Source organism: Ahaetulla prasina, chromosome 3 (genome assembly GCF_028640845.1).
Source record: "Ahaetulla prasina isolate Xishuangbanna chromosome 3, ASM2864084v1, whole genome shotgun sequence".
NCBI lineage: Eukaryota > Metazoa > Chordata > Lepidosauria > Squamata > Colubridae > Ahaetulla > Ahaetulla prasina.
In genome coordinates, this window is record NC_080541.1 from 177,321,447 (window position 1) to 177,348,413 (window position 26,967).

Below are 26,967 nucleotides of genomic sequence, written 5' to 3' on the forward strand. Positions count from 1 at the left end.
GAAGCTGCTGATGGTGCTGAGGCTGTTATCTAACCGTTGTGAATGCATTGCCAGTATCACGTAGGATTGGAGGAGAACGGTTACGTTTGTTGTTTTCCCCTCAGCTTTTATTTTGAATGCTAAACAAATGTGATACTAGATTCCTTCTCTCCTGCAGAGGAAAATGGCTGATAAGCCCCCTATAAATATTCAGTTGACGCACTGTCAAATTTTTCGGGACTAAGCTTGAAGCTCAAGTCGTATCAGATTCAGGTGAAATAAGACGGTTGGAAATCTTTGATCAAAGAAGGCGATTGAGGGAGGGTGGTAACGCTGTATCGAGAGAGGAGGATTAAACGTCTGAGGTTCTCCAACTCTGGCTATCTGGTCCTTGAGGCAAAATTGTTGTTGTTAGTTGCGAAGTCGTGTCCGACCCATCGTGACCCCATGGACAACATTCCTCCAGGCCTTCCTGTCCTCTACCATCCTCTGGAGTCCATTTAAACTCATGCCTACTGCTTCAGTCACTCCATCCAGCCACCTCGTTCTCTGTCGTCTCCTTCTTTTGCCCTCAATCTTTCCCAGCATTAGGCTCTTCTCCAGTGAGTCTTCTTTCTCATTAGGTGGCCAAAGTATTTCAGTTTCATCTTCAGGATCTGGCCTTCTAAAGAGCAGTCAGGGTTGATCTCCTCTAGAACTGACTTGTTTGTTCGCTTTGCAGTCCAAGGGACTCGGAGGAGTCTTCACCAGCACCAGAGTTCAAAGGCCTCAATTCTTTGGCGCTCAGCCTTTCTTATGGTCCAACCTTCACAGCCATACATTGCAACTGGGAAAACCATAGCTTTGACTATACGCACTTTTGTTGGCAGGGTGATGTCTCTGCTTTTTAGTACGCTGTCTAGATTTGCCATAGCTTTCCTCCCCAGGAGCAAGCTTTTTTACCATTATCTTTCAAACGTGGAGTAACTTTTATTGGCCTTGCCATTCTTTTATAAGCTTTTCCCCCATGTCTTTTAAAATTTGTATTGGTACTCTGATAAATTTATTATGGAGTATGTTGAAAATATGGATCCTACGCCTGAGAAATAAAATAAATCATAAAACTGATTAATAGGAAATCCTGAGAGGACCTTCTGTACTTTTAAAATTTGAATGGCATTAGGTTGCTGAAACATTATGCTTCTATAAATTCCTCAACAGGGTGCATCTAGCAGTCCTCAAATAATATACCATATTTGCTCAACCTACAAACATTTCCATAGATTGTTTATTTTTGCCTTATCCATAGGGAGCCACCTCTGTGGGATATGATGTAAGATATTGCTTTGAAATATAGCACACTGCAGTATAAATCCTGGTTTCCAAGTAATGAGACAGGATTTGTCAGATACTGTATATTTTTCCCACCCTGAGAGCGCTTATGATTCAGTCATGACAACATTTAGTATATGTTGACTTAGAAGGAAGTACTATTAGGCTCAAATATATATTCTCAATCATAAATTAACTTGGCATCTGATACTTTGGCAGCACAAATTTGTTCTGGGTTTCTGCCCTGACTGTAGTATACAGTTTGTTTGGTCAGCCTGGAAAAATGCAGTGGTGTAGAACTAGAAACAACTGAATGCCAGTTGTGAAACTGACTAAGACACTACATTTAATACTACAAAAGGCTAATATGCTTTTTGCCTGTGCCTTAGTATGTGGTATGGGAAAAAAATCTAAGATTGATAGTTTTCAATTGTTATATTTAATTACTTCAATATTTTAATTTATAATTTAGAAACTGGTAGGCCGTATCATAGTAACCATTATCTATTAGAAGCTTCTAAACTGTAATAAGTGTAAAATAGAGATTCATATAATTAAGTTTTTTTTTTCTGGTGGAAGTCCTACATTCTCATTGTACTCAAAATAACTGGATATTTGGTTCAATACCGGTAGATGCATTTCAACTCCTAAAATCAATAATTTGACTTTAGAATGATGCTTGGAAGGAGGAAAAGGAAAAAAGATGAGCATGTGCCTCACAATGAACTTGAGCTCCTCCAGTTGTAAGAAAAAAAAAACAAGCAATGCTTCCTATTTTGTCATATTTATTTATTGCATTTGTAGGTCATCAAATTAAGAAAGGACTTGAAGCAGTATTTATAGCAGTAATAACAGTAGCTGTGTCTTTTTTGAATTGAGCTCCACTCTTTGTGAAATCAGAGAGCCAATCATGTTTTCATTTCAATAACATGAAAATGGTTTACAGCAGGGATGTCAAACTCGCATTGTCACGTTGTCACGTGACATATCACGACTTTTCCCCCCTTCGCTAAATCAGGTATGGGCATGGCCAGTGTGTGATACATCCTGATTTCACACCCCTGGTTATTCACATACAGGTAGTCCTTATTTAGCAACCACAATTGAGACCAGCAACTTGGTCATTAAGCAAAGCAGTTGCTTAACAAAACTGTCATTGTTCTTATGATCTTCAGAGCTTTACAGACCTGTAAAGGTCATAAATATAAGGACTGATCGCAGATTTATTTTTCGTCATCATTATAACTGCGAACAGTTGCTAAACAAGTAATTGACTAAATAGAGACTACTTGTATGTTACAAGCTCTTTAAAATGGAGATTCATGTAAACTTTTTAAAAAATTTATCCTGAGCCACTGGTGTCATTTGGTACAGAAATCAAATGCGTGTTTATAATTATATATTCCAATAAGCAGATATATACCAAGTATCCCAGGCCAAAAGTGCAGGATTTTCTGAGCAAAAGTCCTTTTTCCAATCATATACAAAAGATGGTCTTATTGAATCTTTCCAGAATAAATCTAGAAAAAAATGGATTTTTTTTTTCTTTCAGCAACTGATGAGAAATGTAAGTTATTTTCAAGATTCCCTAATGCTCAGGAGGGTGGTACCAACAAGTTTTAGCTCAGAAAAAGATGGCAAGAAAATATTGTAAATTGGTCTCCAAAGACTTCTAGAGATATGGGCTAAAAAAGTTTAGTGATATTGAAAGAACAAGCTGATGACTGAAGACTAGCTGGGACGGGAATGCTGTTTCCATCTTCATAGGTTACCAGGCATAGTTTCATTTCCAAAGTCCTGGAGCAACTTTTAATATTGTGCAAGATGACATGAACCATTTTTTAGATGATAAATAATCTAGAATCCGCAAAGGAAGTATGTGGTGTTGGTGACACATTGTTACCATGGTTATAGTCTGCTTATTTAAAAAAACAGTGAGAGGGCAGCAGTAGACAGTTGTTGGAAGGAATCAGAATCATTCCTGTACTCAAAATCTATTACAACTGGGCTGAGTAAAAGAAATTCTGCCTTTAGGGAACTCATAAATGAAAATAAGTGAAAGAAAAAAATATGACTCTTCTTTGATTTGGTTTCCTCTATAAACCTTCCCATGTGGAGCAGACTTAATAGATTGCAATTTAAATTTATAATAATGCTTTCTTGATTGAAATAATCACACACTTCAACAATACCAAATAAATTTAAAATGTTTATATTTGGGGTATGTTTTTTTCTTAAGGCAATATTATATGGGCCGTATCTCTCTTATTTTTCTTCATGTGATGCATTTTTCAGTTTTCCCTCATCTGAATTTTAACTCTGAACAAACTAGTTTGTGACTGCTGAGAGATTCAATGGTAATTCTGATAGTGAGAGGAAACTCTTTGGTTTTTATTGGTTGAGCTAATAGGCCTTATCATGACTGTGAATATGCCAACTGCTGAAGGAAATGAGCAGCCATGCCTTTGGTTTCACCAGATGAGGTAAATGTTTTTCACAAGAAAAAAAGTGATGAGTGAAAAGCTTGATGGAAAGAGGACCCAGGAGGTAGAAAAGCTGAAAGGCAAATTCTGAAATACAGAAAAGCTGAAGAAAAGTGATATAGAAGCTGATGAAAGAGGAGATAGTGACAAATGAGGAAATTTATTATCAGTTCCTTGCCTGTCTTTCAAGAAGGGAGGGGAGGCAAGATTAAGGAAAGGAATGGCAGTGCAAAAAGATAATAATCATGCAAGTGTTTTACATGACAAAGGAGTCAAAGTGGTGAGTAGGGCCCTCAGAAAATGCATGATAAAGAAGGCTTGAGAAAGGTAACAGCCAAACATATGTTTTCTGATTTAGCTATAAAGTAGGATTAATCTTTACTCTTAAAGGGGTGGGGAGGATGCATATCCATCTATGTCTATCCATTCCTCTCTTTAGATAGGCTCTAAAGCAGGGGTATCCAAAGTTTTTTTGGTGAGGGCCAAATACAGAAAAATAAGCAAAGGCCCCGGCCACACCATGGAACGGGGCGGGGGGGGGGGGGAATTTTTTTCGTACCAGTTCTGTGGGCGTGGCTTATTGTGGGGTGTGGCTTGGTGGTCATGTGGCTGGTGGGCGTGGCTAACTGCTCATGTGACTGAGTGGATGTGGCTATGGGCATAGAAACTACTCAGAGGGCTAAAAAAACTAATTTTTGACCAGTCCTCACACTTATGACCATCCTCACATTTATGCCCATTGCAGCATTTTTAACAACCATATCACTCATTTCACAACTGCTTCTCTTCACCACGGTTACAAGATAGGGTGCAAAATGTAAAGATAGTTGTAGGTGTGAGGACCAGTCAAAAGTGTGAGGACAGGTCAAAAATAACTTTTTCAGCCCTCTGAGTAGTCCTTATGCACAAAATGCTGCAACAGGCATAAATGATGACCGGTCATAAGTGTGAGGACTGGTCAAAAGTGTGAGAACCTGTCAGAAATCACTTTTTTCAGCCGTCTGGGTAGTCCCTATGCACAGTTTAGGCTTAAGTATACTATATGTGTGTGAGTTATATATATGTGCGTGTGTATCTCTATGTTTGTGTACGTGTGTGTTTGTGTTATGTTGATTTTTAATGTAATATTTTTAAATATAATTATTCAGAAAGGCATGCGGCTGGACAACAAACAGTATATAAGCCTAGTAAATTCATGTGTGGCCCGGGCCACACACAAGAGGTGACATATTGACACATGATTACTGTGTGTATTTCTAACAGAGATCAAGAACTCTGTGTAGGACCAAACACAGTCTGATGTAGTCTGATGCCAAACTACATCCTCAGTTTGCTGTGTCTGAGTCAAGACGGGCTTTTACGTCCACCCTGTTGCAAGCTGAGGATGTTGTGTTTTACAGGAATATGAAATGGGGGGGGGGTTACTTTCTGCAGTCACACAACCGCTTACCACGCAAAGACAATTTTGCCTGAGTTTTCCCGCTATCAGCCCTGTGTCAGCCTTACAAAAACCCATGTTCAGAGACCCTGGTGTGACCTCAGAAGGTGGCTTCTGTAGACCAAGAGTAAGAAGACACCTTCAGTGGCACCTCAATTGATCCAGTCACAAAATTGCACTACGGACTACTGTTTTATACTTTTTGATTATACTTTTCTTTGCAAATGTCAGCAAGGTGATTGATAAAGAAAGTAACATACAATACTTTTTTTCTTGATTTTCTTGACCGCGCGCCCAAGTGGGTCTCTCCAGGCCGCTTTAGAGCGACCCTGGTCTGCGTGGAAAGGCGTCCCTGGCCACCTGGGCCAGGTGACAGCTCCAGGCGGCAATCCGCATCCCGTGTCATCTTTTTGCCTACGGGAAAACTTTTTTTTCCTTGCTGCCTCTTGCGCGGCGCGTTCTTGACTGGCGGGGAAAAGCGGCGCGGGCTGCTCGCTGCCCACCCCCCTTCAGTCCCCATCCCCACCTCCGGCAAATCCTTTTGTTCTTCCACGCCGCGTCTCCCCAACTCCTTCCTTGCCTTGCTTAAGTCGCCTCGCTCGCGGAGGCTCCGACCCGCCTCCCTTCCTCCCTGCTGGCTCCCACCCACCCCCTCCGGACGAGGCTGCTCCCAGTCCCTTCCTCCTCCTCCTCTGCCCCTTCCTCCAATTCCCCCGAAGTCTCCCAACTCCGCGCAGGGATGCCCGCGGCCGAACTCACAGGTCAGATGCGGCGGGCTGGTACTGCTGGCTCCGGCAGAGGATGGAGTACCCGCAAGCTTGGCCCATCTCTCCTCATCCTCTGCCCATCCGGCACCGGCGAAGGGCGAGGGGGCGGCCCGCGGGAGGCAGGCGGGATGCCAGGTACTCAGCCGCGGCCGACACCGGCTCGCCTTCGCTGCTGCTTCGCGGCTAATGGAGCCGTTGGCAGCCGCTCCGGCTTTGCGCAGGGAGGGAGTTGCCAGGCTGTAACGGAGCCTAATGCGGGCGGCTGAAGCACGCCCGCCCGCCCGAGTGGGGTGGGGTGGGGGGTGGGGCCGCGCCAGCCAGCCAGCCAGCCAGCGAGCATGTGGAGCCCGCGTGGGAACGCCAATCGCCCGCCCCGCGCGCAGACCCGACCCAGGCCGAGCGGTTGTGTAAGGAGCTTGCGGGGTCCGGGGGTCCCGCACAGGGGAGTGGGGCCCCTGCCCTGACCTTGCCCTGCTTGGGGAAGGGGGGGCAGGGCTGGCCAGCGTGTTCAGGGGATGCTAACGGGGTTTTACAGAGTTGAGCTCAAGCGCCATGTGCGGGCCATATTCAATTATATTTTCAGAATTTGCTGCGGGCCAATAAAAACTGACCCGCGGGCCGCAGTTGGCCCGCGGGCCGTAGTTTGGACACCCCTGCTCTAAAGTAATGCAATACTACAAAGATATTAGTTACTTTGCAATAAAAAATCATAAGAAATATTGAAAATAAGACCTTGATATGGTCTTATATGGTTTGAAAGAAGTGATCAAACATCAGGGAGAGAGTAGCCTTTCCAAAACTAGGACCATCCAAATGTATTGATTTTTTTGCATAATTCATATAAGTTACACCCAAAAAGTTGGGAGACTTCCAGGATAGAACATACAACAGACTTCTCCAGTCAGACATCTCCTGATGAGTTTGATTTGAAATTCTGTTTCAAAACCATCATTTTGACTTCCAGACCTCAAAAACAATTTTAAAATGACCCCACTAACATCTTCACTTTGGCAGACTCCAAAATATTGAGATTTAGACAGAAGCACTTCCATCTAGTACCATTGAAAGACAGAACCAGGAGCCACAACATTCAAAACGATTTCAGGAAATAAATTGCACTCCTTTGAATTTACGTTTTTTCTATTCCAATAATCTATTCCACAGAAAAAGATGAAGCAAATAATTTCAAGATAATGCTAGGTTTGCACAATGTACTAAACTAACTATATTTTAGTCTAGCGTCAACCAACACTGAGCCTGTTTGGGCAGTTTATGATTCATTCATACAAGAGTACAGAATATTGTCTCAATTGAATAAATCATGGTTAGATCAGCAATGGATAAGCATCATGCAGATGATGTTTACATGTAAATGTAAATCAAGAATACTTTTGAAAAGAAAAAACTGCAAGCTATTGAGAACTTTTGAAAAAGTCCACATAGTACCATATTTTTCCGACTTTTCCAGGGAACTTTAACTAAAAGCACTTGAAGTCCCCCCCCCCAAATGAGGAGTCCCCCAATTTCCAAATCCATTTCCTTTTCTGTAATCATACAAACAGAGGTCATATCATCAGACATTATTTCTTGATTTACATAAACCTGTTTTAGTAAATACATCATTTTCTGGATTTGCCTAGTACATGAATTGTATAATAAATGAGTCACATTATATACTGAACTATAATCAAAGTCCCTAAATTAGCTTCTCCCCATATGATTTGGCTAAGATTTGGAACCAGCCAATGGTCGACTGAGATTCCCTGTCTGAATCTGGACATAAATCCCTCTGGTTTTAAGTTAGTTGCCCAAACACGCCTTAGCAACATACTGTATATACTTGTTAGAAGAAATGTCCTTCTGGGTTCAGTTCCAAGTGGGGAAAAAGACACTGGAAACATGGACACTGCTTGGAAAGATGGTTTTAATTGTGGACAGGACCACCATGGCTTGAGTTCCTGAGCAGAATCACATGGCTTGAGGTCCTGCCAGTGAGGGCAATCACATGCTTCAAGATGTTGGGTGAAGAAAAAAAGGTTTTATACCCTCTGTTGGGCCTTACCTCAGTTTCCTGTTCCTGTATAAAAAATGCACTCTGATTGGTTGTCAGACTCCCAGGGGGCAGGGGGGTCCCAGGCTTGTTTGAGTGCTGGCTGATGTAATCTTTCCAGGTGCCATGTGGTGAGTTTCTGTTGCTAGATGGGCCTTATTATGTCTTGTGTGTGGCTGGCTCAGGCCTTAATGGCCCATTGACAAACATATAGGGGGTGGGGAATGAGTGAGCTGGCTCAGTTTTCTGCCTCTTTAAGACGGGTGGACAGCAATATTGAAAGGGCTAATTAAAAATGTAAAACAATGCATTACACCAGCTCACATTTATTAAGGAAAATGATAGTGATAATAATGGAATGATTCTAGTATTCAGAAACAAACTTGTATTGGCCCTGGAAAAATGAGAAAATCTTCCTACATTTGAAATCCATGAGACTTCAAGAAAGGCCTTAGATGCAATTGACAAATGTCAAGGAGCAGACTTAAAGACCATAAGTCTCAGCTCGCACTATCTCAACCTCTCCAGCTAATACCGTACTATCACTCCTGGAATGAGAGTGGGAAAAGCTTCATAATCAAGTTTGATTACATTTTTTCTAAAGAAAGAATAAAACAAGGAGTTTTGTTTGCGATTCCATCCTCAGTAAAATCTAACCCATAGATGACAATAAACCTGAAAAAAGCATTCTTGACTGAATTGGGCATTCTTAATAACTTAAATATCACGTCACTGAGAAACTAATGGATATCGGTAGTAAAATAAAATCCTGTTTTATTTAGTACAGAGTTGACAGCCCTTTGTTAGACACCCCTCCCATGTGTCTCCTTTTGAATTTTTTTTCAAGAATAATCACTTTTAAGAGATAAATTGTTTTTCTACCATTATAATTTTTCTATTCCTTAGCTATCGTTAAATTATACAGTATACTAAAAAGTTCTTTTTTATGTAGAAGTTGCATTTGAGCTTGGTGTACAATCTATGTTTGCATATCTGATGTTTAGTCTTTATTTATTATCCTACCTTTATTATTTTTATAAATTCATTCAAGTCGGTGAACGTAAGTAATATTCCTATTTCCCCCCCAAAAAAACTAACCTGTGAGGTAAGCTGGACTGAGAGAGAGTGACTGGCCCAGAATCACCCTGCTGGCTTTCAAGTATCAGCTGGGATTAACACTCAACCTTGTTTCCACCCTGATACCTTAAACACTAGACCAAACTGGTGAGTTGTTAGTGAGTATCTATATTATATTATGGACTTCAAGAAGTCTCGAAAGTGTTTTATTTAATATTCCTATTGAGCCATAGAATATTTCATGATCACTCTTCCAGAAACTGACACAAATGCCTATTATTATTATTATTATTATTATCTTTTATTCATTAAACATGAAATATCAACTGAACATAGACATGAAATATCAACTGAAATATCAACATCAACTGAACATTTAAAAATGTGTCACAAATACCATTGACTGGTGCTAATGGTTGATACAGGTTGCTGCCAGCATCCTAGGTATCAACCAAGTACCTTCTTAAGATGGATTCCAAGTAGCACAGTTCCGCTGGTGTTATTGCAGTAAGCTGCAATTTGTTGATGTATCTTATAAAATTCTAGGACATGGTACCAAGTGCCTCGATGACATGACAATGGGTATCACTGTTACATGTTTCATCCATAGCCGTGTAGTTTCGATGGCCAGGTCGCGATATTTCATGATTTTTTCCAGTTCTTTTTTTTCAACTCTGGCATCTCTTGGTATTGCAATGTCAATAAATTGTACGTTTCGGTTTTCGACAACTGTGATATCTGGCGTGTTGTGTTCCAAGTGATGATCTGTCTGTATTCCAAAGTCCCACAAGATCTTCACCATCTCATTTTCTATAACTTTTTCCACTATGTTCCCATGACTTTTTGGATACAGATAAATCGTATTTTTTACATAATGACCAGTGGATTAATTTAGCAACTCGGTCGTGTCTATTATTATTATTATTATTATTATTATTATTATTATTATTATTATTATCATCATCATCATCATCATCATCATCATCATCATCATCATCATCATCATCTTACATTACCAGGAAAAATTCAAATTTCTAGAAACATCTATTTCAGGATAACTTTTACTCTTCCCTCTCCACAAAGCAGAATGCCAAACTAATTTGGAAAGGAAAGGACTGATTTTACTTGTTCATGAGTATTTCTATTCAGTATAATAGCAAAGGCTTTTAAAGTCCCTGGGGTCCTTGCTTTATATCTATAATTTACTTTCATTGTGTTTTACAGATGCCTGTTAGAGCAAATTTTTAAAGTGCAATTGCATCAGATGGGAATGCAGAAGAAAAATTACAGACAAATACAAAATACATTAAGAGAATCAAGAAGTGGGATAAAACTCATACAAAAAGGAATAAACTCTGAATACATTAGAGCTAATGATTGTCTGGGGAAAACAGACTAAAAGAAGGACTTGCGAAAAGGTTTCGCTAAAACTTGTTGGAAGAGGTGACACCCTAGAAAAGAAGAGAAGGTGACATTTTAGTGGAAGGTGAATAATGGGGAATGTGCAGCTTAATACATTTATATAATAATGTTAAATTAATGGGATTAATTATTTAATAGTATTTTTCTTGTTTAAATAACAATGAAATGTTAAAAAGTATTCAGTACAAAAAGAATGTATGAGACTTGGGCATGTCCAGGTTTGATATTTTCCCCTCTTATCCCCTGTAACTTGTACAATGAAGTCTCTATGCTACATGTAAGATTTTCATTGTCTGGTTTGTCACTGTCTGATGACATAAGGGAAAGGTTCCCCTCGCACATACGTGCTAGTCGTTCCTGACTCTAGGGGGCGGTGCTCATCTCCGTTTCAAAGTCAAAGAGCCAGCGCTGTCTGAAGACGTCTCCATGGTCATGTGGCCAGCATGACTCAATGCCAAAGGCGCACGGAACGGTGTTACCTTCCCACCAAAGGTGGTCCCTATTTTTCTACTTGCATTTTTTACCTGCTTTCAAATTGCTTGGTTGGCAGAAGCTGAGACAAGTAACAGGAGCTCACCCCATTATACGGCACTAGGGAGTCGAACTGCTGAACTGCCGACCTTTTGATCGACAAGCTCAGTGTCTTACCCACTAAGCCATTGCGTCCCTCTTCTGATGACATAATGAGTCACAATTAAGAGCCACAATCCAATCTTCCTTTCCCTACAGTTACTCTTCCCCAAGTCCCTTTATCTGTCTTTGTGCCGAAACAGAACTTGAATCGTGCCACCACAGGAATTGGAGATGCACTTGGGATATGTTAGCAGCCTCTCCTCTTTTGGTGCCTCAGGAAATGTTTCTTTCCCTCTTGGCCTCTCTCCTTAAAAATCACATTTTCTCCCTTTTACTTCTTTACCAAAGAACAAATTCACAAAGGCTTTGCTTTGGTCTTGTCCAGTATAGATCAAGGGAATGTAGAGGAATATATGTTTTGTTAGTTTCCATCACTAGGAAACTAACACTAGGTAGTGTTAGAAAAGGACTGCAAGTAAAGAGTGCATGTATGCTTTTTAAAAAATGAATTATTGCTTCAAGTAAAGCTCTATGATGAATTCTGAATATGGTCCTCCTAATTCTGTTAGATCTTTCTTTATTTTAAATGACAGTAATGATCATGAAAATTCACATCTTCATTAGATGTGTTCATAGTTCATGCTACCAATGTTAAAGCAATATATATGTACCTCACATTCTCTCCCTTTAGACTGAGCTATGAGCATGGTTATGACCTGTGTAATGATAAGAAGAAAAATTAGTATGAAACATGCTTCTCAAGCAAGCTTCTTCCTTAATAAATTGTGTTTAATAGTACTAAAACTCCACTTCCAGCTGGCTTCTTTAGCATCCTGTTATTTTCTTCTACCAAATAGCTTTTATGTTTTGGAGCAAAATTACTGTCTGACTACAAAACAATTCTCCCTATTCATACATAAGGATAGCCCAAGTGGAATAGCTTGGATTGTAGTTTTGTGATGTTGTAATGGTTTTTCTTTGGCCACAAGTAGTTTTTTGATCTGCCTGAACAGGGATGAGAAGTATGTCTGGATTCAGGATTCAGGATTTTGCTGAATTGCAGCATACAGCAGCTGAAAGGTAGAGTGAGAGTCCAGTGGCATCTAGAAAAACACAAGTTTATCAACTGTACTCCAGAAAGAGGTAGACTAGATCAATCAAGAAACAATTGAAAAGAGTGCAATCATCCAATTTACTCAATTTTAAAAAGAAGAAATTGTTGGAGTTGCATATTAGATACAGAAAACACTCTACTTTCAGAATCCAAAAGTAAGTACTTTATTTTACTTCATTTTAGATTGTTATTTATAAGTATCTTAAGCCACAAGGCAATGAACTTCATTATTTCCCCTATAATTATTAAATTATTTATTTGTGTTATTTGTGAGAATATGCTAAATGTAAAAACAAAGGAGCTGGAAAGTAATGGAGTTAATGTTTCTCCTAATATCTTGATGGAATCAGAAGGTATCACAAAACCAAAGTGTGGGTGGCATAATGCTGCTTTACCTGAATGGGGAGTAAATAGGGATGAATCGGGTGGGTTCTATTTTTTTTTATTACCGGTTCTGTGGGTGTGGCTTATTTTGTGGGTGTGGCTTGATGGTCATATGACAGTGGGCATGGCTTGGTCATGTGACTGGATAGGCGTGGCTTGGTGGTCATGTGACTGGGTGGGCGTAGCTGGGTAATCATGTGACTGGGTGGGTGTGGCCAACTTGATGTCACTCACATCAAAGGTTGATGTCACTCACGTCAATTTCCCTGTCTATTTATTTACTACTACTGAACATCCAAAATATACTGTTAAATCCTATGTATGTATGCCATATGTGTACATAGATATTACATAGCGTTTATAGCTATGTAGCGTTTATAGGCACACAAAAAGATATATTATCTACTATATATATACTGTATGTACATACACACACACACACACACACACACACACACACACACACACACACCCCTCTTCTAAAACTATACACATTCAACCTCACTTACTACATTTGGAAAAACACACCTACAGTCCACTTTCTGCCACACATTTAACTATAACTTCTGTATATTTAGAACATTACACACACTTCAGATGTTCTTCCCTAACTTGCAAAATGACTGTTAGAGCCCGAAGAGATCATGGATTGAGTAATATAACCGCCCAGCCGCCCTGTTTCGGGTGACTCGCTCCCTCCTACATCAGGGGGAGCGGGATGACCCGCTGCAGGGACATGCTGAGGAGTTTAACGGTTATCTATACGATAAAATCGTTCAGCTTCGGGATGGTCTGGACCAAAATTGTGGTGACGCGGGTGAGATGACTGAGGGTGGTCTTGGTGACATTTTATGGGATGAGTTTGACCCTGTGGCTCCCGAGGACATGGACAGGTTGTTGGGTAGGTTGAATGCCACCACGTGTTTACTGGACCCGTGCCCCTCCTGGTTGGTGCTGGCCACTCAGGAGGTGACACGAGGCTGGCTCCAGGCAATTACGAGTGCTTCCTTGGTGGAGGGAGTCTTCCCGACCGCCTTGAAAGAGGCGGTGGTGAGACCCCTCCTCAAGAAGCCTTCCCTGGACCCGGCTGTTTTAGGTAATTATCGTCCGGTTTCCAACCTTTGCTTCGCGGCGAAGGTTGTAGAGAGTATGGTGGCATATCAGTTTCCCTTACACCTGGATGAAACTGTCTATCTAGACCCGTTCCAGTCCGGCTTCCGGCCCGGTTACAGCACTGAGACGGCTTTGGTCGCGTTGGTGGATGATCTCTGGAGGGCCAGGGATAGGGGATGTTCCTCTGCCCTGGTCCTATTAGACCTCTCAGCGGCTTTCGATACCATCGACCATGGTATCCTGCTGCGCCGGTTGGGGGGATTGGGAGTGGGAGGCACCGTTTATCGGTGGTTCTCCTCCTATCTCTCCGATCGGTCGCAGACGGTGTTGACGGGGGGCAGAGGTCGGCTCCGAGGCGCCTCACTTGTGGGGTGCCGCAGGGGTCGATCCTCTCGCCCCTTTTGTTCAACATCTATATGAAGCCGCTGGGTGAGATCATCAGTGGCTTCGGTGTGAGGTACCAGCTGTACGCTGATGACACCCAGCTGTACTTTTCCACACCGGGCCACCCCAACGAAGCTATCGAAGTGTTGTCCCGGTGCTTGGAGGCCGTATGGGTCTGGATGGGGAGAAACAGGCTCAAGCTCAATCCCTCCAAGACAGAGTGGCTGTGGATGCCGGCATCCTGGTACAGTCAGCTGAGTCCTCGGCTGACTGTTGGGGGCGAGTCATTGGCCCCGATGGAAGGGGTGCGCAACTTGGGCGTTCTCCTGGATGAACGGCTGTCTTTTGAAGATCATTTGACGGCCGTCTCCGGGAGAGCTTTTTACCAGGTTCGCCTGGTGCGCCAGTTGCGCCCCTTTCTAGACCGGGATGCCCTATGCACGGTCACTCACGCCCTCGTGACGTCTCGCCTGGATTACTGCAATGCTCTCTACAGGGGATCCCCTTGAAGGGCATCCGGAGGCTACAGTTAGTTCAGAATGCGGCTGCGCGGGTTATAGAGGGAGCCCCTCGTGGCTCCCGTATGACACCTATCCTGCGCAGACTGCACTGGCTACCTGTGGCCTTCCGGGTGCGCTTCAAGGTGTTGGTAACCACCTTTAAAGCGCTCCATGGCATAGGGCCGGGTTATCTATGGGACCGCCTACTGCTACCAAATACCTCTCACCGACCCGTGCGATCTCACAGAGAGGGACTCCTCAGGGTGCCGTCAGCTAGGCAGTGTCGTCTGGCGACGCCCAGGGGAAGAGCCTTCTCTGTGGGGGCTCCCACCCTCTGGAACGAACTCCCCCCAGGACTCCGTCAACTTCCGGACCTCCGAACCTTCCGTCGCGAGCTTAAGACACATTTATTCATCTGTGCAGGACTGGCTTAGATTTTAAATTTATAGGGGTTTAAATAGGTTTTAAGATTTGTATTTATATTTTTAACATTTGGCATTAGAATAAGTTTTTTAATAGTTATTTTAATTGTATATATAATGTTTTATGTGCCTGTGAACCGCCCTGAGTCCTTCGGGAGATAGGGCGGTATACAAATTTGAATAATAAATAAATAAATAAATAAATAATATATGGTGAAACTCACTTAACAATGCTCTTGCTTAGCATTGGGCTTAATTCTGGTCATAAGACAAGGACTATTTCTGCCTTCCTCTGCATGGCAGCCTTGACCTAGTAAACTCCTTCTCCTTTCTGGCAATCTTCCTCTCTGTTAGAGGCACCAAAATAATCTAGAGATGTAAGGTTTCCTGCTGGAGGAAGGGGTTGAATTAGATGGCCTCTAAGGTCCCTTCCAGCCCTAGATTGCTGTCCTGTTTCAAAGCGTCTTCTGAAGCCACGTCTAGTGCCAGGGTTTGTGGTCCTTCCTTCCTCTTTTTTCTCTCTATCTCTCCCTTCCTTTCTCTTTCTTCTTTATCTCTTTTTGTCTCTCCCTTTCTTTCTCTTTTACTTTCCTTCTCTCTTTCTTTCTTCTCTCCCTTTCTCTTTTTCTTTCATTCTTTCTTTTCTCTCTCTCTCGCTTTCTTCCTTTTTTTCTTGTCTCTCTTTCTTTCTCTCTTTCTTCTCTCCCTTTCTCTTTTTCTTTCATTCTTTCTTTTCTCCCTCTCTCCCTCTTTCCTTATTTCTTTTTCTCTTTCTTTCTTGTCTCTCCCTTTCTTTCTCTTTTGCATCATTTTGTGCTACAAATCAAACTGGATTATTTTGTGCCATCAATCAACCATCCATGAATCAATCAATCTTTCTTTCTTTCTTTCTTTCTTTCTTTCTTTCTTTCTTTCTTTCTTTCTTTCTTTCTTTCTTTCTTTCTTGTCTCTCCCTTTATTTCTCTTTTTCTCTCTTTCTTTCCTTCTCTCTCTCTCTCTCTCTCTCCCTCCCCCGCTCTCTCTCCTTCAAAGTCTAGGGCAGGGGTCTGCAAACTTGGCTCCTTTAAGACTTGTGGACTTCAACTCCCAGAGTTCCTCAGCCAGCAAAGCAGCAGCAGGGGCAGTGGCGGGGGCAGTGGTGGCGGTAGCGACAGAGGAGGCAGTGGTGGGGGCGGTGGGGGTAGCGGCAGTGGTAGCACCAGAGGAGGCAATGGCGGCGGGGGCAGCAGTGGCGGTAGCGCCAGAGGAAGCGCCAGAGGAGGTGGTGGCGGTAGCACCAGAGGAAGCGGTGGTGGCAGGGGCAGCGGCGACGGTGGGGCCAACGGCAGCAGCGGCGGCAGTAGCGCCAGGGGAGGTGGCGGTGGAGGCAGTAGCAGCAGAGGAGGTGGTGGTGGGGGCGTCAGGGCAGCAGCGGTGGTGGTAGCGGCAGAGGAGGCGGCGGCGGCAGGGGCAGTGGCGGGGCCACGGCGGTAGCGCCAGAGGCGGCGGCAGGGGTGGCGGTGGTAGCACCAGAGGAGGCGGCGGCAGGGGCAGTAGTGCCAGAGGAGGTGGCGGGGGCAAAGGTGGGGGGGGGAAAGGCGGTGGCAGTAGTGGCAGAGGAGGTGGCAGCGGTGGGGCGGCGGCGGTACCGCCAGCGGAGGTGGCAGGGGCAGCGGCGGGGGCAGCGGCAGCAGGGGCAGCGGCAGCAGTAGTGGCAGAGAAGGCGGCAGTGGGGGGGGCGGGAGCCGCAGTGGTAGCGGCGGGGGGGGGAGTCCAGGGAACTTTTCCTGCATGGCTTTTTGCCATGGCAGGCAAGCATGACAGGGCCACAAGGAAGGGAATAGGCTGCTAGCTGCCTTTCCGATGGCCAGGAGCCCTGACATGTTTGTCTGCCTTCCACGCACCCTTGCGGGTGGTCCCGTGGCAGGCCTGTTTTCCTGCCTTCCTCCCCTACCACTATCTCTTTGTTCGGCTGCTTACCTTCCTCGGTGGCTGTCGGGAAGGGAAGCTGACCGGGAAGGCAAGTTGACCGGAGTTTTCTGCCGCTACTGGAAAGCCGTTTTCTCTGCCATGTTCCTTGCGCAATTGCATCCCATTAAACTTGCAAGGCAATGGGATGAGTATGCGTGAAGAATCTGGCGGCAAAAAACACGGCGGCCGGGGCAAATGACCAGCGACCGGTTTGGGGGCGTGGCCAGCCATCTTTTACTACTAGTTCTGCGAACTACTAAAATTTTTTACTACCAGTTCTCCCAAGCCGGTGCAAACCGATAGCAACCCATCACTGGGAGGAATTTAATATGAACAATTTATTTCCTTTGAAACAGAAAGTTAGTATCAGAAACTAAAATTTGAAGATATTAAACTTTAATTATCTTATGTTTTATTCTTGGTTGTAAAACAATTGTTTTATATTAGGAACTTTTTTCAATAAGTTCTAAAGTTCACAGGAGGTCCCAAAAATCCTCTTTGGAAAGTGAAACCTAGAAGGTGGATAGCCTACTTACAAGGAGAACTGGAAACGTAAGAAAGTTATGCTGCCTTATTTATTTATTTTTTAAATTGTTTGCCACCCATCTCGCCACAAGGTGATTCTTGATAACTTAAGAGACTGGGAGAAAGAATTAAATGATGTACATAAGTATAATTATATCAGAACTACTATGATATAATAGTTAAAGTGCTGGAGTGAAAACAGGTACCAGTGCTGTCTTGCAAACTGAACCTGGCTTTGGGCCAGTCAGTCTCTCTCAGCTCTCAACTTGGAAGTCAAAAAACATCTACCTTCTACCATAATTCACACTGTATCAATCTAATAGAGTATGGTTTATAATATTGAATGAAAAGGCATAATTGGCAAGCAAGTTATATTCAAAATTGTGAGAGAAGGAATGGATATAAGGTATTTAATGAGTATAGTTTGAATAGGAGAAAGTTTATATAAGGGTGAATCTAGAAATACTTGGGCTTGAGACCCAAATGTTTCTACTAGCCAGCTGTGTATCATCATCATCATCCTATTTTAATGACCCCATAATCTCTTGTGGGTTAAAGTCTGGGCAACTGAATGGAGCTGAGTGTTTACTGGCTGGATGCCCTTTTCGTTGCCAACTAGCCAGCTGTGTATCTTAGTTTTGCCCCATTTTATGACCTTCCTTGCAACAGTTGTTAAGTGAATCACTGGAGTTGTTGAGTTAATGACACAGTTGTTAAGTGAATCTGGCTTCTCCATTGACTTTGCTTGTCAGAAGGTCGCTAAAGGTGATCACATGTCCCTGGATGCTGCAACCATCATAAATATGAACCAGTTGCCAAACATTTGAAGTATGATCATGTGACTGGAGATGCTGCAATAGTCATAAGTTTGAAATTGTAACAAGTCAAGGACTACCTGAAAAAGAAGTGTGAGGAGGAATGCATTTTTAAATTTCATTTTCTTCCATAGTGTCTGTAGACTAGGCTTCCAAAGTGTCAGAAAGTGTCAATGCCCCTCTCCTAAAAGCTCTCTGGGCCTTCACATTTTAGTTCCTCCCCCTGCTTTGGGATAGTGGGTTTAGTTGTTTCTGTTGATATGACCTATCTGCTTTGGTGTGTATCTGTGTCTAGTGTGAAAAGGAAAAGGTTACAGAGCTGCCCAGAACACAGAAATACAGCAGCTTGGAAATTAGAAGAGAAAAAAGCAATATCTTGGAATAACACAAATTAAAAAAAAATTGTCCAAATCTCTAAGCAGACCTGGAAGAATTAAAAATATTATAGAATCCTATTGGATTTAATAAAAAATACATCTTCATGCACAGCCTAAAATTAAGCACTGATTATTATAACTTGTGCAGACATGAAGAAAATAAGACTTATTACAATGTATATATAAATTAAAATATAAATTAAAAACCTAGCAAACAGGTTCCTTGCTCTAGGTATTCTGTATTTCTGTAGGAATTTACCCATTCCTAGAGAAATAGAAGGCTTCCTGAAGAATATTGCCATCTGCTTCAACTTCCTGGACTTTTCCAGCTCCTTGGATATTCTCGATGGTCAAAGGCTGCTGGGAATCATTGAAACCCTGTAGTATATCCAGCCTCTCATCACTCCTATTTTTTCTCTGTTCCTCTTTTTAACAAAGACCATTTAAAAAAAAATATCCAGCAGAGGGAGGGTTTGAGGTAATTCAAATCTGAATCCATGAACATGGCAGAAAATCATAATTCACTTGTAGGATGTGCAGCAAATGGCATTAAAAATAATCTCTGGTGGTAGATAATATATAATATAATACAACAACAGAGTTGGAAGGGACCTTGGAGGCCTTCTAGTCCAACCCCCTGCCCAGGCAGGAAACCCTACACCATTTCAGTCAGATAGTTATCCAACATTTTCTTAAAAATTTCCAGTGTTGGAGCATTCACAACTTCTGCAGGCAAGTCGTTCCACTTATTAATTGTTCTAACTGTCAGGAAATTTCTCCTTAGTTCTAAGTTGCTTCTTTCTTTGATCAGTTTCCACCCATTGCTTCTTGTTCTACCCTCAGGTGCTTTGGAGAACAGCCTGACTCCCTCTTCTTTGTGGCAACCCCTGAGATATTGGAACACTGCTATCATGTCTCCCCTAGTCCTTCTTTTTATTAAACTAGACATACCCAGTTCCTGCAACCGTTCTTCATATGTTTTAGCCTCCAGTCCCCTAATCATCTTTGTTGCTTTTCTCTGCACTCTTTCTAGAGTCTCAACATCCTTTTTACATCGTGGCAACCAAAACTGGATGCAATATTCCAAGTGTGGCCTTACCAAGGCATTATAAAGTGGCACTAACACTTCACGTGATCTTGATTCTATCCCTCTGTTTATGCAGCCCAGAACTGTGTTGGCTTTTTTAGCAGCTGCTGCACACTGCTGGTTCATATCTAAATGGTTATCCACTAGGACTCCAAGATCCCTCTCACAGGTACTACTATTGAGCAAGGTACCACATATACGGTACCTGTGCATTTTGTTTTTTTTGCCTAAATGTAGAACCTTACTTTTTTCACTGTTGAATTTCATTTTGTTGGATAGCGCCCAATGTTCAAGTCTGTCAAGATCTTTCCATAACTTGAGCCTATCTTCTGGAGTGTTGGCTATTCCTGCCAGCTTGGTATCATCTGCAAATTTGATGAGTTCCCCATCTATCCCCTCGTCCAAGTCATTGAAGATGTTGAAGAGTACTGGGCCTAAAACAGAGCCTTGGGGTACTCCACTGCATACTTCCCTCCATGTGGATGTAGTTCCGTTGAGGACTACACGTTGAGTGCAATTGGTCAGCCAGTTACGAATCCATCTAGTGGTGGTGCTGTCTAACCCACATTTTTCTGCTTTATCTAGTAGTAGGTTATGGTCTACTTTATCAAATGCTTTACTGAAGTCCAAGTAAATTATATCGACAGCATTCCTCTGGTCTACTAATCTTGGTATTATTAATTCTTTAAATTCTTTATAGAACTCAGCAGGTAATCCATCCTCACCTGGAGCTTTCCCTAATTTTATTTTTTGTATAATTCCATTAATCTCATCTTGTGTTATATCTTCTTCCATCAATTCCTTATATGTTTGATCAATTTTCACCACATATTTTTCTAAATAGCTTTGCAATTTTCCCCGATTAACTGATTTCTTTGAATATAGATTCTGAAAAAAATTTCTAACCACTTCACATTTCTCTAATTTTTTATAACATCTTATACCTCTGTCATCTATCAAAACTCCAATTTCTCTCTTCTCTCTTTTATTTTTCGCCATCTTTGCCAATAACTTAGAATTTCTATTACTAAATTCAAAAAAATTCCTATTTAAATATCTCAAATTTCTTTTTACTAACTCTGTATCCTCTTCTATCATTTTATTTCTTAACATATTAAGCTCCTGAAGAATTTTTTTTTCTTTAGTAAGCAAAAATTGATTTTCCAATTCTTTAATCTGGTTTTTATCTCTTTCCATTTTAATTTTATAATTTTTATATTTCCTACTTGATAATTTAATACTTTTGTCATTTTGTCAAAGAATGCGATAAGATTAGTCTGGCATGATCTGTTTTTGACAAACCCATGTTGGCTTTTGGTTATTACTTTGTTTGCTTCTAGGTGTTCGGTGATTCGTTGCTTGATTATCTTTTCCAGAATCTTCCCCGGTATTGAGGTCAGACTGATAGGTCTGTAGTTTCCTGGATCTGATTTTTTTCCTTTTTTGAAGATGGGAACTACATCGGCTCTTTTCCAGTCCTCTGGCAGCTCCCCTGTGCTCCAGGATCTTTGAAAGATATAGTTCAGTGGTTCTGAGATCACGTCTGCCAGTTCCTTCAGAACCTTGGGGTGTAATCCATCCAGTCCTGGTGATTTGAACTCGTCCAGGGTAGACAGGTGTTCACTTACCATTTTCTTCCCTATTTTAACTTGTGTTTCTAATCTGTTTTTTGTAGTGCTGTTTTTGATAGGTTGGATTGTTTTTTCCTTTTGTGTAAAGACAGATGCAAAAAATGAGTTAAGTAGATCTGCTTTCTCCCTGTTGCTTGTCATCTTCTTGCCACTTTCTCCCAGCAATGGGCCAATTGTTTCCTTGACTTTTTTCTTGTTTTTAACATGTTGGAAGAAGCTTTTTTTGTTATTTTTTACTTTTGTCGCTAGCCTTTGTTCATTGTGAGCCTTAGCTTTCCTCACTTCATCTTTACAGGCTCGGGCTATTTGCTGATATTCTGCCTTAGTTATTTGCCCCTCTTTCCACTTTTTATATTTGTCCTTTTTGTCTTTCAATTTGTCAGATAGTTCTATATGCATCCATGCTGGTTTCTTTTGAGATCTATTATTTTTCTTCTTCATTGGTATTGTGTTAGACTGCGCTTTTATAATCTCGCTTTTCAAAATTTTCCAAGCTTATTGAGTTGTTTCCCCCCCGAGGATTCTCATCCATTGAATCCTTCTCAAGCTCTCGCTAAGTTTATTGAAATTAGCTCTCTTAAAGTCCAAGACTCTAGTTTGACTTTGTTTCACTACTTGTATTTGCTTAATGTCGAATTCCAATATTGCGTGGTCACTTGCCCCCAAGGTTCCTGTAGCTTCAACACCTCCTATCATTTCATCTCTGTTAGTGAGAATTAAGTCCAGTATGGCTGATCCCCTTGTTGCCTTCTCTATTTTTTGGGAAACAAAGTTGTCTGCTAGGTTTGTTAGGAACCTGTTGGATCTTCCACTTGGTGCAGAGTTTGTTTCCCAGTTGATGTCAGGGTAGTTAAAATCCCCCATTATTACTGTGATGTGCTTCCTACATACCTTAGTTAGCTGACTAGCAAAAAGTTCACCTACTTCCTCTGTTTGGTTGGGTGGCCTATAGTATAGACCTATGGCAATATCGTTTTTCACCCCTTTTATATTGACCCAAATACATTCAAGATGATTTTCATCATTTAGTCATCATTTAGTTTTAGTTCATCAGATAGTTTGTCACCTTTTAGACAGATGAAGTTTTGAGGTCCGTTTTGGGCATATGGAGGGTTTTTACTTACCTTGGTTATTTCCACAAATATTCCTCAACAATTTGTGGTTTCTGGATGATAAGGTTGAGAACTAATGTATATATATGATAAAAAGCATCTTTTTAGGATTTCCAGCCTATTGGCTTCTTAAACATAAAGAATATTATAACTTACGTTTTTAGAGTCTAGAATTGTGTGCATTTTCTCACTTGGTCTGGGTTACTAAAACTCTCCTAATTATATTTGGGGGAGTATGTTAGGGGTGATATTGAATATGTTGATACTGAATATGTTAATTTCTTAATTTGAAACATTTAGAATGGTTCAGACTCCTATAACATCCTTATTTGGTATACACATATACATTCACATACTGAATTATATATAGCAGCGGTCCCCAACCTTTCTACCTCTGAGGAGCTGTAGCGACGGCAGTAGGGGGAGAAGATGGTTACACGTGCATACACACCACTTGCACAAATGCAGCTTCAGACTTTTGACTGCTGCTTCTGTGACCTGGTTCCAAATGGGTAGCAGACCAGAGATTAGAGACCTCTGATATACAGTTTATGTAATACTATATACACACATTATATGTCTCTGTCTTCATCACCATCAATTCCATCTCTTATCTATCTGTTTATCATCTATCTATCTATCTATCTATCTATCTATCTATCTATCTATCTATCAATCATCTGTCTATCATCTATAAACACACACACAAACATACAGTATATGGTGTGTTTGAGACTCTGAGCTTGATTATTTGGTTGCATATATTACATTACCCAAATAGCTAACATCATCAGTGTTAGTGAGTGAGGGGTTTGCTCCCTACTTATGTACAGTAGCTTGCCCTGCCAGTATTGGTCGAGTATTGTGGTTTTCTCCTTGATAGTTCCTTAATTAGGTTATTTTCTGATGTTAAAATCTCCTTATCTGGGTGTAGATATATATTCTATCTTAATTGTCTTTAGTCCAAACTGTCCATTTCCACGTGTCCAGTAATAATTCTGATATTAATGATTTTGATGGTGTTTCTCATTCCTTGGATGTATTCACTAATCACATTTTTAACTTGTCAATGCTTGTTGTTATTCAACTATCAAATGCCCAGATACCTTTAGGCTTCATTTTGATAGCCTCTGATGGTTTCATTATTTGATATTTCAATTCCATTATTGTTTGTGATTTGACCCGAGTTTATTGCTACTATAGCACATTCCTCTATTAGGCCAAATTCTATTGTGATAAAATATAATTTGTGGTAAAATTTTTATGGTATTTATTAATGATTGGAATTTGATTTTTGATTTACCGTAAAGCTTCAGATTATCCATATAAAGCAAGTGTGAATTTCATTAGCTTTTTTTGCTGTTTAGTAGCCAAGATTTGTTTTTTTCAAAATCACATAAAGTGAATTCATAGTAATGACAATTAATAAGGATAATAATGAGTCGCCTTGATATGCTGATAAGCCTGTATTTTTCATTTCCAATCACCAAATCTGTCATCGACTGCTTCTCATTATTTTTTTCTATAAACATTCTAATGTTTTACTGACACCAGTTGTTTCCAAACATTTGATGATCCAACTATGCCTTTTTATAATGAACCAGATATATATAAATAGGTTTTTCATCTTTTACAATACTCCAAAACTGTTTTATCAATTGGAAGTTGATCTTGTTTTCATATGCATTTTTATAAAATACCTCTCAAGGTATGACTGATTAGAAAGCTTAGTTTGTAGAAGGCAAACATGAGATCGTTTCTTGCTTCTCTGTAGCCCCTCTAAATGTTCTTAGCATTCTAATGTTCTTCCTGAATAGGTAGGCAGATGTTTGCTAGAAATTTCCACAGGGAATATGTGAGGCCTGGAAACATTTTTATAAATAAAGATTATGATACAATGCCAGCTTTCCATTTATTTTCAATTTAAAAAAAAGGAAGGAAGTGAACTTTGCAGATAACTAAGGAAGTCTCTGCAGACCTTGTTACCCTTGGGCATAACATTACTTGTCCCTGAGGAAGGGAATGGCAGAATTCCCAAGGTATAAAACTATATAACTGTACACCAGGGAGATTTAAGATTGCTTCAATAAATGTAATGTTTCCTGTTGCTTTTATAAATCTGACTTAATTAATATAAACAAGACTTGTATGTTATACTATTGTTTCATTATACAGTAAATGGTTTGCTAAGTCATAGCTGGCTGGACTTAAATAATATGCTAAACCAATTGCCATGGTTTACAATAAGTATGTTCCCATGTTGTATTAAATCATAATGTAATTGACTTATTTGTGGCTTAATGTGATATGTGAACCCAGCCACTATGTTTAAATAAGTCATGCTTTAAAGCTTAAAAGTTCTTTTTGGATTTAATAAACAAATCATGATTTACATTATCATAGCTTATGGTAATGTATGATTCATATCCTGACAACATTGCTTTCAGATTTTAATGAATATATGTAAATCGTTGAAGTAAGTTGTCAGCTTTCCTGAATTAGCAAGTAAGAGGTTTCCATTGTTTATTTATTTATTTATTTATTTATTAAATTTTTATACCGCCCTTCTCCCGAAGGACTCAGGGCGGTGTACAGCCAACGATAAAACAAAATATATACAATTAAAACAACATTTAAAACATAGCAAATTATAAAGGCTGATAAATTAAAATTTAGATTTAAAAATTTTAAAATATTAATAAACCCCAAATTTAAAATTCTACACTATTATGCCAGTCCCGCTTGAATAAATAGGTGTGTTTTAAGCTCACGACGGAAGGTCCGAAGATCAGGCACTTGACGTAGGCCAGGGGGAAGTTCATTCCAGAGCGTCGCTGCCCCCACAGAGAAGGCCCTACTCCTGGGGGCCGCCAGCCGACACTGTTTGGCAGACGGCACCCTGAGGAGACCCTCTCTGTGAGAGCGTACGGGTCGGTGGGAGGCAAATGGTAACAGCAGGCGGTCCCGTAAGTACCCGGGTCCTAAGCCATGGAGCGCTTTAAAGGTGGTAACCAAAATCTTGAAGCGCACCCGAAAAACCACAGGAAGCCAGTGCAGACTACGGAGTAGTGATGTACTACTCGCGCTGTTTCAACACTGTTGAAAGCCATTGTGCTGTACTAGTAAAGATGTTGGGCCAGTGCCAGGGAGACCATTCTTAACTATAGAAGCTCACATAGAAGCTCATTCTTTTTTAGTGTCTTCACCCCCCAAACTACAGACGGCAACATCTGGGCCAGGTGAGGTTTTGTCCACCTTGCAAGAGATACAAGAGACGGCAGCCCTCCAGATGCAGGGGCCCAGGGACCTCCAGCTGTTATTCAGAGACCGAAGCCCTGATCGGAGGAGTTTGTGGTTTGATGAGGTGATTAAAAAAAGGCTGTTTTTCTAGACATGAAGGGTCACCCCCATTTTCCAGTTCGGGCTGCTCAGCAGGCAGGCTTTTATTTTGTCAGCCCAAGGGTGGGTACATAGGAAATCACCCTGCCTCTGCAGCATTGGTCATGTGACTGAGTGGGCGTGGCTAACTTGATGTCACTCACAGCAAGGTGCCACTCTACCTTGCCGAGTGACTTCGAGTTGGCCATGCCCACTCAGTCACATGACCACCAAGCCACGCCCACCAAATAAGTTGTTACGCAAACTCATTGTTCACTATGATGCATTTTTGCCAAAACTGAAGTATCTTATTTTCAGCAGAATTGTTACTAAACAACCAGTTGCGAATTGAGGACTACCTGTAAATTTATATGTAACTGTTAAAGTGTAATACATTTTGATGACTAGAAATATCAGATTGTTTAAAATATGAATGAAATTTTAATTAAAATATTAACTATTAAAGTTGCTATTGCTCATATAAGAATGACAGTGTCGGTTTCACTTAACATTATATACAAAGTGAAATAAATTGATTAATGCTTTCAGATTGTGATCAGATTATTTCTTTTGCTAAAAAATTGTCAACTTTCTAAAATTTGATGTTTTTATGTTCATTATGTCAAGATGGTATAATTGTCAGATTTTGATGAGGAAGCACACACTAAGTTCCACTCAGTCATAATATTCAGAATTACCATAAAATAAATTGGACTAAGAGATCTTGTCCAATGTATTTTATGGTAATGCTTTGAGGAGAAAATGAGATTCTAATGCTAGTCTCAAGGATTTTTTTAAGGGAAGCCAAGATATAAATTATATGTCTTTGTTACTGCAAAAAAAAGAAAAAAGCAGCATGGATTATCCATGTATTTTAAGAGTATTTAATTAAAAGCAATGTAGCATTTTTCTATGGGTGATAGGGAAAGAAACCATCCTTCTATTTATTCTTTTGATTTTATAGCTATTGCTATAAACTATATATACCAGGACAGTGATGGCTAACCTTTTTGCCATTGCGTGCTGTGGGGGGCAGGGGAGTCACATGTGCACGTACCCACACCCATAATTTTAT

The 26,967-nt window shown here is 40.9% G+C and overlaps 1 long non-coding RNA gene across 1 annotated transcript; it reads left to right on the forward strand.

The window, feature by feature from the left end:
- Window positions 1–9,314: 9,314 nt before the first annotated feature.
- On the forward strand, window positions 9,315–25,918 carry LOC131194291 (uncharacterized). The gene is made up of 3 exons (XR_009154140.1): window positions 9,315–10,591; window positions 12,114–12,369; window positions 25,712–25,918. It is a non-coding gene; the product is annotated as an uncharacterized LOC131194291 (long non-coding RNA).
- Window positions 25,919–26,967: the final 1,049 nt, after the last annotated feature.